This window comes from Rana temporaria, chromosome 6 (assembly GCF_905171775.1).
Source record: "Rana temporaria chromosome 6, aRanTem1.1, whole genome shotgun sequence".
Lineage (NCBI taxonomy): Eukaryota > Metazoa > Chordata > Amphibia > Anura > Ranidae > Rana > Rana temporaria.
The window spans coordinates 17,687,915-17,700,495 of NC_053494.1; positions in this window are offsets into that span (position 1 = coordinate 17,687,915).

Consider the following 12,581-nt stretch of genomic DNA (forward strand, 5'->3'; position numbering starts at 1 on the left):
CAGCTGTGGTAATTACAAGGCAGTGAAACTGATCAAATCACCTGTGCAAAATAATGGAAAGCCTGAAAACATGACCTGTTGGGGCGCCTTGAGGACTGGAGTTGAGAAACCCTGCCCTAGGCCCACAAGCACTATTATGGTAAAATCGGCTCTAATAGAAGAACTGACATGATACCGAGAGATGTGAATGAATATCAGCAGATCACTAAGCTCTTCGGGTGCCATGGTCAGCCTTGGGGCCCATTTACATTGTTGTGGTATGTTAATGCATGTTATATCACACTTTACCGTGCTTCCTGACGACGTGGTAACACGAAACGTACGTCGAGGCGCCTGGTCACGCAAAATCAACGCACTTCCGGTCGCGCTGGCTCTCTGGATCCGAGAGGTGGAACGCACGCTATCTTTGCAAGCGTCCTGAGCGTGGAACCGTCTCTCCACTAACAAACTTTCAACGCTGACTAGCCTCAGTGCCGGGGGAAAGGCACCAACCAAAGTAAGGGGCCACTCGGCGCTGTCTGATTTTATATTTTTTTATTAAAAACGTTATTACCCTATGGCGGTTTTTTCTTCTTTCTGGTTTACTTCATGTGATATGGAGTCTGGTGTAATCAAGTGAATAAGAGCTGTGCATGGAATCCATGGCTTTTGCCATATGCCTTTATTGACCTCTTTTTAATTAAAAAGGTCAACATCTTGTGGTAAGGTGCCATCCTTGAGCACATTTGTGGTGATTGCTTCTCTTTTTGGTGGAGGTGGAAACTTCTATTGGTTGAGTGGAATCATCCTCCGAGCACAAGTTTATTACCAACTTACACTGAATTTATGGACTTTTTCTGCACATTATAGATTTAGGGCCAGATCCACAAATATCCTGCGTAACTTAAATCTTCCGATTTAAGTTACACCGCCGCAAAATTTCTACCTAAGTGGCCGATCCACAAAGCACTTACCTTGAAATTTGCGGCGGTGTAACTTAAATGTGTCCGGCGCAAGGCGTGCCGAATCTAATGGGGCGAGTCCCATTTAAATTAGGTGCGCTCCCGCGCCGGACGTACTGCGCATGCTCCGTCGGGTAACTTACCCGACGTACATTGCGCTAACAGACGTCGCTCCGACGTCATTTGCTTAGACGTTAACATAAATGGCGTCCAGCGCCATTCACGGACGTCTTACGCAAACGACGTAGAGTTTAAAATTTCGACGCGGGAACGACGGCCATACTTAATAGGGCTTAGTCAAATAGGACTTAGCCCTATTTTTACACGGCGTAACTCGACGTAAACGACGTAGATTTAGCGCGACGGGCCCGTCGGAATGTTCGTGGATCGCCGTAAGTGTTCATTTGCATATTCTAGGCCGGCCGCAATGGCCTCGCCACCTAGCGGCCGGCCTAGAATTGCATCCTTAAGATCTGACAGTGTAATTCAATTACACATGTCGGATCTTCTGCCTATCTATGGTAAACAGTTCCATCTATGGGATCAGTTCCATAGATAGAAACAGGGATACGACGGCGTAGCAGTAGATACGCCGGCGTATCCCTTTTGTGGATAACCCCCTTAGTTTATTACCATATCTCCCATTTGGGAGTTATGCACTGTGTTGGACATTATTATTAATATTACTTTTAATCATTTATGATTATTCACCGGTTTGCTAATGTTGGACATTATTAATACTTCAATTTTATTTTTAATATGTATTAAGATTTACTTATGATTATTAAGGTATTTCACTATCTGTAGCGCCCCCTATTTTTTCACTTTACCGTGCGTCAAGCTTTGCCATTCCTTAAAGCAGCTCATTGAAATAACAGGCTGTCAATGCGCCAACAAAATTGGGTGTGGCCTATTTTTTTGTAATATGTTGTTTCACATTGCAATGCAGTTGTGTTGCCTTAGTACATTGGGTGCCATTCAAAATAGCAGCAACGCATTGGAATGGGCTTTGCCGCACATTTCCCGCAATGCAAAGATATAAAAGGTCCCTTTGGCTTTCAAGTCATGTCCTTAAAACTGTCATATCATACCAGTGTCAGAGTCCTTGCTCTAATCTCTAGATGATCTTCTTCTGTCTTGTCCCCACCCTGATGTACTATCTTTGTTAGCTGTGGGATCACGTGGTGTTACTGAACGGCTACCAGCAGTAAGTCCATAATAATGTAATTACATCGGTAATACAGAATTCAGTCATGGCAATCCCATGTCTTAAATTCTAGCATGTGAATCCCAACAATGGTATAGCAAATAGGGTAAAAGTTACAGTGGGAGCTAAATACTTGGCTTAAAGGGTAACTCCACTTTTTTTTTTTTTTTTTAACAGAAGGAGGGTAACTCCACTTTAGTGGGGAAAAAAAGCAAATAAAAAGGAAAAATACTACAGAATATACGATTGCGACATAAGTCATATTGTAATTAAATGTTAATAAAAATTACCTTTTCATTTTCCATCTGCAGCCGCTGTCATTTTCTGTAAAATGCAATATGGCAGCATTATAGGCATGCACACAGGGTGTGCTGGGTGTGCCTGGGCACACCCTAATCCTCCTGTGCGATGTAGATTTCCCTGCTGAATGTCCTTACCCCCCGTGGCAGTTAAGGATACAGAGAAAGGGGCTGGGAAATCTCTGTCCTCGGTCCCTTTCTCTGCTATTTCACCAAATCGCCTCAATGGGGCTTATAACAAATTGTAAAAAAATATATAAAAAAAAAATAATATTGTAAAAAGAACATAAAAAAAATTAAATTGTAAAAATAAAAATATATATAAATAATAAAAGCAAAAAACTACTGATACCAATCTCGTCCCTACTGACACCATCCACTACTCTACTGACACCGTCCACTGCTCTACTGACACCGTCCACTGCTCTACTGACACCTTCCTCTTCTCTACTGACACCGCCCACTGCTCTACTGACACCTTCCTTTTCTCTACTGACACCGTCCACTGCTCTACTGACACCGTCCACTGCTCTACTGACACCTTCCTCTTCTCTACTGACACCATCCACTGCTCTACTGACACCTTCCTCTTCTCTACTGACACTGTCCACTGCTCTACTGACATCGTCCACTGCTCTACTGACACTGTCTTCTGCTCTACTGACACCGTCCACTGCTCTACTGACACCTTCCTCTTCTCTACTGACATCGTCCACTGCTCTACTGACACCTTCCTCTTCTCTACTGACATCGTCCACTGCTCTACTGACACCTTCCTCTTCTCTACTGACACCGTCCACTGCTCTACTGACACCGTCCACTACTCTACTGTACTGACAGCATCCACTGCTCTACTGACACCGTCCACTGCTCTACTGACACCGTCCACTGCTCTACTGACACCATCCACTGACACCGTCCTCTTCTCTACTGACACTGTCCACTGCTCTACTGACATCTTTCTCTTCTCTACTGACACTGTCCACTGCTCTACTGACATCGTCCACTGCTCTACTGACACCGTCCACTGCTCTACTGACACCGTCCACTGCTCTACTGACACCGTCCACTGCTCTACTGACACCTTCCTCTTCTCTACTGACACTGTCCACTGCTCTACTGACATCGTCCACTGCTCTACTGACACTGTCTTCTGCTCTACTGACACCGTCCACTGCTCTACTGACACCTTCCTCTTCTCTACTGACATCGTCCACTGCTCTACTGACACCTTCCTCTTCTTTACTGACACCGTCTACTGCTCTACTGACACCATCCACTGCTCTACTGACACCTTCCTCTTCTCTACTGACACCGTCCACTGCTCTACTGAATCATCCACTGCTCTTCTGACACCTTCCTCTTCTATACTGGCACCATCCCCTGCCCTACTGACACCATCCACTGCTCTACTGACACCTTCCTCTTCTTAACTGACATCGTCCACTGCTCTACTGACACCATCAACTGCTCTACTGACACCGTCTACTGTCCTACTGACACCATCCACTGCTCTACTGACATCGTCCTCTGCTCTACTGACATCGTCCTCTGCTCTACTGACACCGTCCACTGCTCTACTGACACCTTCCACTGCTCTACTGACACCTTCCACTACTCTACTGACACCGTCCTCTGCTCTACTGACACCGTCCACTGCTCTACTGACACCTTCCACTACTCTACTGACACCGTCCACTGCTCTACTGACACTGTCCACTGCTCTACTGACACCTTCCTCTTCTTTACTGACACCGTCTACTGCTCTACTGACACCATCCACTGCTCTACTGACACCTTCCTCTTCTCTACTGACACCGTCCACTGCTCTACTGAATCATCCACTGCTCTTCTGACACCTTCCTCTTCTATACTGGCACCATCCCCTGCCCTACTGACACCATCCACTGCTCTACTGACACCTTCCTCTTCTTAACTGACATCGTCCACTGCTCTACTGACACCATCAACTGCTCTACTGACACCGTCTACTGTCCTACTGACACCATCCACTGCTCTACTGACATCGTCCTCTGCTCTACTGACATCGTCCTCTGCTCTACTGACACCGTCCACTGCTCTACTGACACCGTCCACTGCTCTACTGACACCTTCCACTGCTCTACTGACACCTTCCACTACTCTACTGACACCGTCCTCTGCTCTACTGACACCGTCCACTGCTCTACTGACACCTTCCACTACTCTACTGACACCGTCCACTGCTCTACTGACACTGTCCACTGCTCTACTGACACCTTCCACTACTCTACTGACACCGTTTACTGCTTCGCTGACACCGTCCTCTGCATCTGAAGGATGTCGGGTGAAAGTCGGCTGCCAAGGTCACCTACTGAGCACATTTTGGCCGGTTCATTAGGAACTGTCCGATATTTTAAAAGAGTATGGCCAGGAGGACAGTGCCATCATTTTTCAGGCATCATCCAGGGTCACCATCTATTTCCTGGACTGAGATTCCAACTCATAGATGGTGCAGGTATATGGAAGAAATACCCCAACATGACCCAGCATTTTTTTGTAGTAAAAGCATGCCACACTGCTCGAAGTGGCTTTTTTTCAGCAGGAACGCGGGGGAACTCAGTTCCGGCACCTCCAGCTCTAAATGTATGTAATGGCAAGGGGTGCTGAGGTGTACTGGAGGGTCTATTGTTGATGGAGGGGATCTATTTTTACAGGGAGAAGGTCTATTGTTGCTGGGGGGGTCAGTTATCACTGGTAGGGTATCTATTGTTGCTGGGGGGAGGCTCTTATGCTACTGGGAGACAATCGTTGCTGGGAGACATGAACTGTTGATGGAGGGGTCTATTGTTGCTGGGGGAGCTCTATTGTTGATGGCTACAGGGGATCTATTTTACTTCCTATCATATACAAATTACTTAGCACCACAAATTGCTACTTGGTTCTGTATCCATTACTGAAAGGTGGGTAGGGGTTCTGTAAGTTGGAACCAAAGAATGGTGCTCGGAGGTGGGTAGGGAGTGGAACCAAGGAATGGTGCTCGGAGGTGGGTAGGGAGTGGAACCAAGAAATGGTGCTCGGAGGTGGGTAGGGAGTGGAACCAAGGAATGGTGCTCGGAGATGGGTAGGGAGTGGAACCAAAGAATGGTGCTCAGAGGTGGGTAGGGAATGGAACCAAAGAATGGTGCTCGGAGGTGGGTAGGGAGTGGAACCAAGGAATGGTGCTCGGAGGTGGGTAGGGAGTGGAACCAAGGAATGGTGCTCGGAGGTGGGTAGGGAGTGGAACCAAGGAATGGTGCTCGGAGGTGGGTAGGGAGTGGAACCAAGGAATGGTGCTCGGAGGTGGGTAGGGAGTGGAACCAAGAAATGGTGCTCGGAGGTGGGTAGGGAGTGGAACCAAGGAATGGTGCTCGGAGGTGGGTAGGGAGTGGAACCAAGAAATGGTGCTCGGAGGTGGGTAGGGAGTGGAACCAAGGAATGGTGCTCGGAGGTGGGTAGGGAGTGGAACCAAGAAATGGTGCTCGGAGGTGGGTAGGGAGTGGAACCAAGGAATGGTGCTCGGAGGTGGGTAGGGAGTGGAACCAAGAAATGGTGCTCGGAGGTGGGTAGGGAGTGGAACCAAGGAATGGTGCTCGGAGGTGGGTAGGGAGTGGAACCAAGAAATGGTGCTCGGAGGTGGGTAGGGAGTGGAACCAAGAAATGGTGCTCGGAGATGGGTAGGGAGTGGAACCAAGGAATGGTGCTCGGAGGTGGGTAGGGAGTGGAACCAAAGAATGGTGCTCGGAGGTGGGTAGGGAGTGGAACCAAGGAATGATGCTCGGAGGTGGGTAGGGAGTGGAACCAAGGAATGGTGCTCAGAGGTGGGTAGGGAGTGGGCACAACAGGTGACTCAGAAGTAGAAAGTTCCTGCAGCTGTTTTCTGAGAAAAAAAGCCCTGCTCAGACATAATAAAAAAATATAGGAAGACTAAAGTGCAATCTGTTGTAATATTTATTGTGAAAAGTGGAATTTCATTTGTGATTTCCATCCTTCAAAATGTAGAAGACCAAATGCACTTTCTGGAAACTTCACATTAATAACTATGAATAAAAGCAGCACGGTTCCCCTTTAAATTGTAGCATGCCTGGGAGACTAATATGATACAAAAGGAACGCAGGAATTTCTGAATCTCCAAATTTTTTATGGGTATCAAATGTGCCTCTCGCAAGATAAAATAATAACATTTTTAGCGCTTGCTGGGTGGTGTGTATGTGCTGAAGGAGGGGAGGAAGGGGGAAGACATTGCTACATTGAACAGGTGCCTCGGTCCTTACCCCGCTGGTGTGCAGCTGGTACACTACGCAGACCTTCACATTAGGATTAGTGCCAAAGTCCTGAATTTCCTACCATGTGAGCTGGAACATTTCTCAGAGACGCCCCACAAGACCAGCTGGATGCATATGTGCCCATAATGCCCAGATTAGAGTAAATGTAGGTGAACGCAAGACTTGTCTGGTAAAAATAATCACATAGTTACACTTTAGTCAAAACTGAACGTTTAAAGTGTATTTCTAGGAAAACATTTTCAGTACTGGATGGAGAACAGGAAGAATGCCGTTACATTGGTGATCAGTGGGAAGAAAGCCGTTACATTGGTGGTCAGTGGAAAGAATGCCCCTTACATTGGTGGTCATTGGGAAGAGCTCCCCTTACATTGGTGGTCAGTGGGAAGAGTTCACCTTACATTGGTGATCAGTGAGAAGAATGCTCCTTACATTGGTGATCAGTGGGAAGAATGTTCCTTACATTGGTGATCAGTGAGAAGAATGTTCCTTACATTGGTGATCGGTGAGAAGAATGTCCCTTACATTGGTGATCAGTGGGAAGAATGTCCCTTACATTGGTGATCAGTGGGAAGAATGTCCCTTACATTGGTGATCAGTGAGAAGAATGCCCCTTACATTGGTGATCAGTGAGAAGAATGTCCCTTACATTGGTGATCAGTGAGAAGAATGTTCCTTACATTGGTGATCAGTGAGAAGAATGTTCCTTACATTGGTGATCAGTGGGAAGAATGTCCCTTACATTGGTGATCAGTGAGAAGAATGTCCCTTACATTGGTGATCAGTGGGAAGAATGTTCCTTACATTGGTGATCAGTGGGAAGAATGTCCCTTACATTGGTGATCAGTGGGAAGAATGTTCCTTACATTGGTGATCAGTGGGAAGAATGTTCCTTACATTGGTGATCAGTGGGAAGAATGTCCCTTACATTGGTGATCAGTGGGAAGAATGTTCCTTACATTGGTGATCAGTGGGAAGAATGTTCCTTACATTGGTGATCAGTGGGAAGAATGTTCCTTACATTGGTGATCAGTGGGAAGAATGTCCCTTACATTGGTGATCAGTGAGAAGAATGTCCCTTACATTGGTGATCAGTGGGAAGAATGTTCCTTACATTGGTGATCAGTGGGAAGAATGCTCCTTACATTGGTGATCAGTGGAGCTATTGTACTCTGCCAGCGGAGAGGCTTTTCCGCCATCAGAGAACACTGATCAGCACCGCTGGCTATAGCCAGAGACACAGATCGTGCAAAAAAATTTCAACTGGCTGGTTGTACAGAAGTCGATCGAGAAACCTATCGACAGCTTCCAAAGAGACGCAACAAAGAATGAAAAAGGGTCAAAACAAGTATTTTATCAAAAAAAAAATGTTTATCACACTCAGTGCTTTAGCAAGCTAGATGTAATTTATTTTGGATTTTGTATCTCTTTTAATCTTTAGTTCATTTTCACATTATGATTTAGTTCTTAACATAGGCAGCTCGGAGTTGCTCGGTAGTTACTAATTTCTATGTTAGTAGGCATATATATAATTATACCTTCCCTAAAACAACTCTGTGCTTTGTTCTTCTAATGAGACGGGCTGCGCTAATAACACAGCTAGAGGAAAGTGTTAGAGAAACAAATGACATCGAAGAGGACAATAAACATTTGTGTTTTAGACATCGCCCTTGTTGTTGCAGATAAGACATGACTCTGTGGCAGAAGAAACACTCCCCTTAGTTACAATGGAATTAGTGGCAATGCCACCATGTAGCTATTAAAACATCACTATGGAGGCGGCTCAGCAATCTGTATCTCATTCTGACTCTTGCTGGAGAAATAACAATGCAATTCTCGTGAATTCGAAAATAAATTTTGGGAAAATCTGTGATACTATTTTTCAAGGTACCTTGGGTTCATTGGTGTTAGAAGGCTAGACCAACACAGGTGAATTTTAGTAGCTTAATCTTCCAATATTCAATTATTAGAAATTGATTACTAAAAATTTGCATACACAGAAGGTAGGATGCATTCAGGATAGACGGATCGCAGGAGGAATTCGGGACTCAGAAGGCATGGAGTGGAGGGAGGGGAACAGGAGAACTGGCGATTCGAGTGGAAGTTGGAACATGTACCTGTCAAAACTAGGTACCCGCTCCCCCTCCAAAAAAAATTAAATGGCAGAGGAGGGGGTGCTTAAAGAGGATCTTCCCATTTTGGGTGGATCTCCATTTTAATCTCTCAGGACACACATAACGCAAAAAGGGATTTCGCTCTCAATACCCACAGGAGGCAAGATACATTCATCTCTCAGCATACACAGAAAGCAGGAAACATTCATCTCTCGGCATAGACAGAAGGCAGGAGAAATTCATCTTTCTGCATACATAGAAGGCAGGAGACATGCATCTCCCAGCATACATAGAGGGCAGGAGACATGCATCTCCCAGCATACATAGAGGGCAGGAGACATGCATCTCCCAGCATACATAGAGGGCAGGAGACATGCATCTCCCAGCATACATAGAGGGCAGGAGACATGCATCCCCCAGCATACATAGAGGGCAGGAGACATGCATCTCCCAGCATACATAGAGGGCAGGAGACATGCATCTCCCAGCATACATAGAGGGCAGGAGACATGCATCTCCCAGCATACATAGAGGGCAGGAGACATGCATCTCCCAGCATACATAGAGGGCAGGAGACATGCATCTCCCAGCATACATAGAAGGCAGGAGACATGCATCTCCCAGCATACATAGAGGGCAGGAGACTCTCATTGATCAGCATACTCAGAAGGCAGGATACATTCATCTCCCAGCATACATAGAGGGCAGGTGTCAATTATCGTTCAGCATACACAGAAAGAAGGAGACATTCATCTCTCATCATACACAGAAGGCAGGAGACATTCATCTCTCAGCATACACAGAAGGCAGGAGACATTCATCTCTCATCATACATAGAAGGCGGGAGAAATTCATCTTTCAGCATGCACAGAAGACAGGAGACATTCATCTCACAGCATACATAGAAGGCAGGAGACATGCATCTCCCAGCATACATAGAGGGCATTAGACATTTATCTCCCAGCATACAAAGAAGGCAGGAGACATGCATCTCCCAGCATACAAAGAAGGCAGGAGACATGCATCCCCCAGCATACATAGAGGGCAGGAGACATTAATCTCCCAGCATACAGAGAAGGCAGGAGGCATCCATCTCCCAGCATACAGAGAAGGCAGGAGGCATCCATCTCTCAGCATACAGAGAGGGCGGGAGGCATTCATCTCCTAGCAAACACAGAAGGCAGGAGGCACCCATCTCTCATCATATACAGAAGGCAGGGGGCATTCATCTCTCAGCATACGCATAAGGCAGAAGGCATTCATCTCCCAGCATACACAGAAGGCAGGAGGCATGCATCTCTCAGCATACATAGAGGGCAGGAGTAGGGTGACCACATTTCCAAACTGCCATTCAGGGACACACACCCCCTCTCTCACCTCCCCCCCCCCAAAAAATGAGGGAGGGGGCAGGGGAAAATGTAGTCTCGGGGTTGATGGGGTATTTGGTGGCGGGTTATTTGTCAGGTGAATGTGCCACTTGCCACCAGATGCAGTGCCGATTGCCACCCATAGCCTGCCATCAGATGCAGTGCTGCTGTCACTCCCTCTGCATGAGTCGCGTGCGTAGAAGGAAAGGAGTGGCGTCACTATCTGGAGAGTGAAGATCACACCAGTCCCTGCTGCTTGCCGCTGGGTGCCAGAGAAGGAGGAGGTGCCGAGGTGGGTGGGGACAGCAGTGCTGCACTAGGCGCAGGCCTCGCTCCAGATCTCACTGTCTGAGAGTAAATTGTCACTGTTCGCCAGACGCCAGGCAGCGCTGGCCCTAGCAACCAGTTCCGGAAATGTAGTTATTAGTTAGTAGGGGGTGGCTGTGTCCTCTATTTTATTCCGGGACATTGTATTGTCCCAGAATGAAGGTGCCCGGGACCCGGGACAGACATGTCAATTGCGGGACAGTCCCGGGCAATCCGGGACACGTGGGCACCAGTGTCATCTTAAGAGCATTATAGGCCCCCGGGCAATACAGTGCACTGGGGCCCTGTCTACACAATTACGCACGAGAATTACTGACAAAAATCATAACATTTACTGGCAGAACCACATTTTTTACTGCCACTGCAAAAAAAGTACCTAAAATTACAGTTTTCAGTGCCCAACAATGCAAATGTCAGTATTTAAACTATAAACATATAGCTAGTGCTATTAGAAATGTGTTTAAGTTCAACAAAAGTAAAAAAAAAAAAAATGTCTTCATTGACATGAAGGTCAGGTTACTATAACCCAGCCAGCACAGAGTTTCCTCTTACATCAGAGTCTGCAGGATTCCCCCTTACAGTGAAAGGGAACTCTTATGTAAAGGGGAACGCTGCAGATCATGATCTAAGGGGGGAACTCCGATGTGGAGGGGGGCTATGGTGACCAGAGACAACCTTATATCAGAGTCCACTGCTTTCTCTTTCCCACTTACATCAGGGTCCGCAGACTGAGTTCCCCCTTGCATTGTAAGGGGGAATCCTGCAGACTCTGATGTGGGGGGTACTCTGGTGACCAGAGACCACCTTCCTTAGATTAAATACACTAAGGTAAGGGGGGTCACTAATATAGGAGGGGGAACCTTTATATCAGTGCCCCCTTACATTTTTGCATTCACTCCCCCCTTACATCAGCAACCCCCCGCACTCGTGGAGGACCGGATCTTCTCTGTGATTTCCGCGAACTGGGCATGGGCAGTTCTAACCCGTCACTCTCCACAATTTTTTACTGGGGTTGCTGGGCAGCCGGTGGGGCCCCCCAGGCAAGCGGGGCCCCCGGGCAACTGCCCAGCGTGCCCAATGGAAAAGATGGCCCTGGTGGGCACCCTAGGCAGGAGGCATTCTGCATACATAGAAGGAAGAGGCATTCAGTTCTCAGTAAAAATCAAAGGCAAGAAACATTATTTTCTGAGTATAGCAACAGGCAGGAGGTCTTCAGCTGTCACCATACACAGAAACAGGACATCAATGCATTGCGATTCATTGCAGAGTGCTGGTAGGCAACACTTTAATTTCTAATTCACAAACCTTCTTTATTTTAAAGGATGGCTGCACCAAGGGATCCAGCCATGCAGCTTCAGTGCTGAAATAATTAGCATAACCAAGGTGAGGCCTCATGGGTTGGATGGGGTTCAACGCATTTCTTGACTTAACATCTGTTTCTCGCAGCCCTGGCCCAGCATCCTCACACTCTTTGATAACAGGTAATTACTTTTGTAAAAACATAAATCATCCAGACATGAATAAATCATATGCAACATTTTACATGAATGTAGCCCAAGGCAAGACTAGCGCCATTTTGTTTCCAGTAATGGAGATTCCTGCGGTAAGGGGGGCCACGCTCATTATCCTGCACGCCGTTCTAAAACTCTGTTCTTTCCAGACAACGATTCCTGTTCCTGTCAACTCTCTTGGAAAAAAAACACACAACACACGGGCCCGTCCTGTTCTAGAGGTCACGTGACCGTGTGAATCATAACGGTGAGATCCGTACATATGTACCAGATGTTGAATGCGTAAAAGGACGGCATCATGAAACGATCGCTAGGAGAACAATATTTCACAGCTAGGAACATAAACACATCTCTTCCACTGCTGGGATGACTCACTATTTTTTCCCAAGACCAAGAGATTTACCGTTCCTGATCTAAGCCATCATCCCCCTATTTGGCGTACAACGTAATGCCATGACGGTGCGCTTGTGTGGAGCAATGCTGAAATGATTAAGTGCTTAACTAACGCAAAATA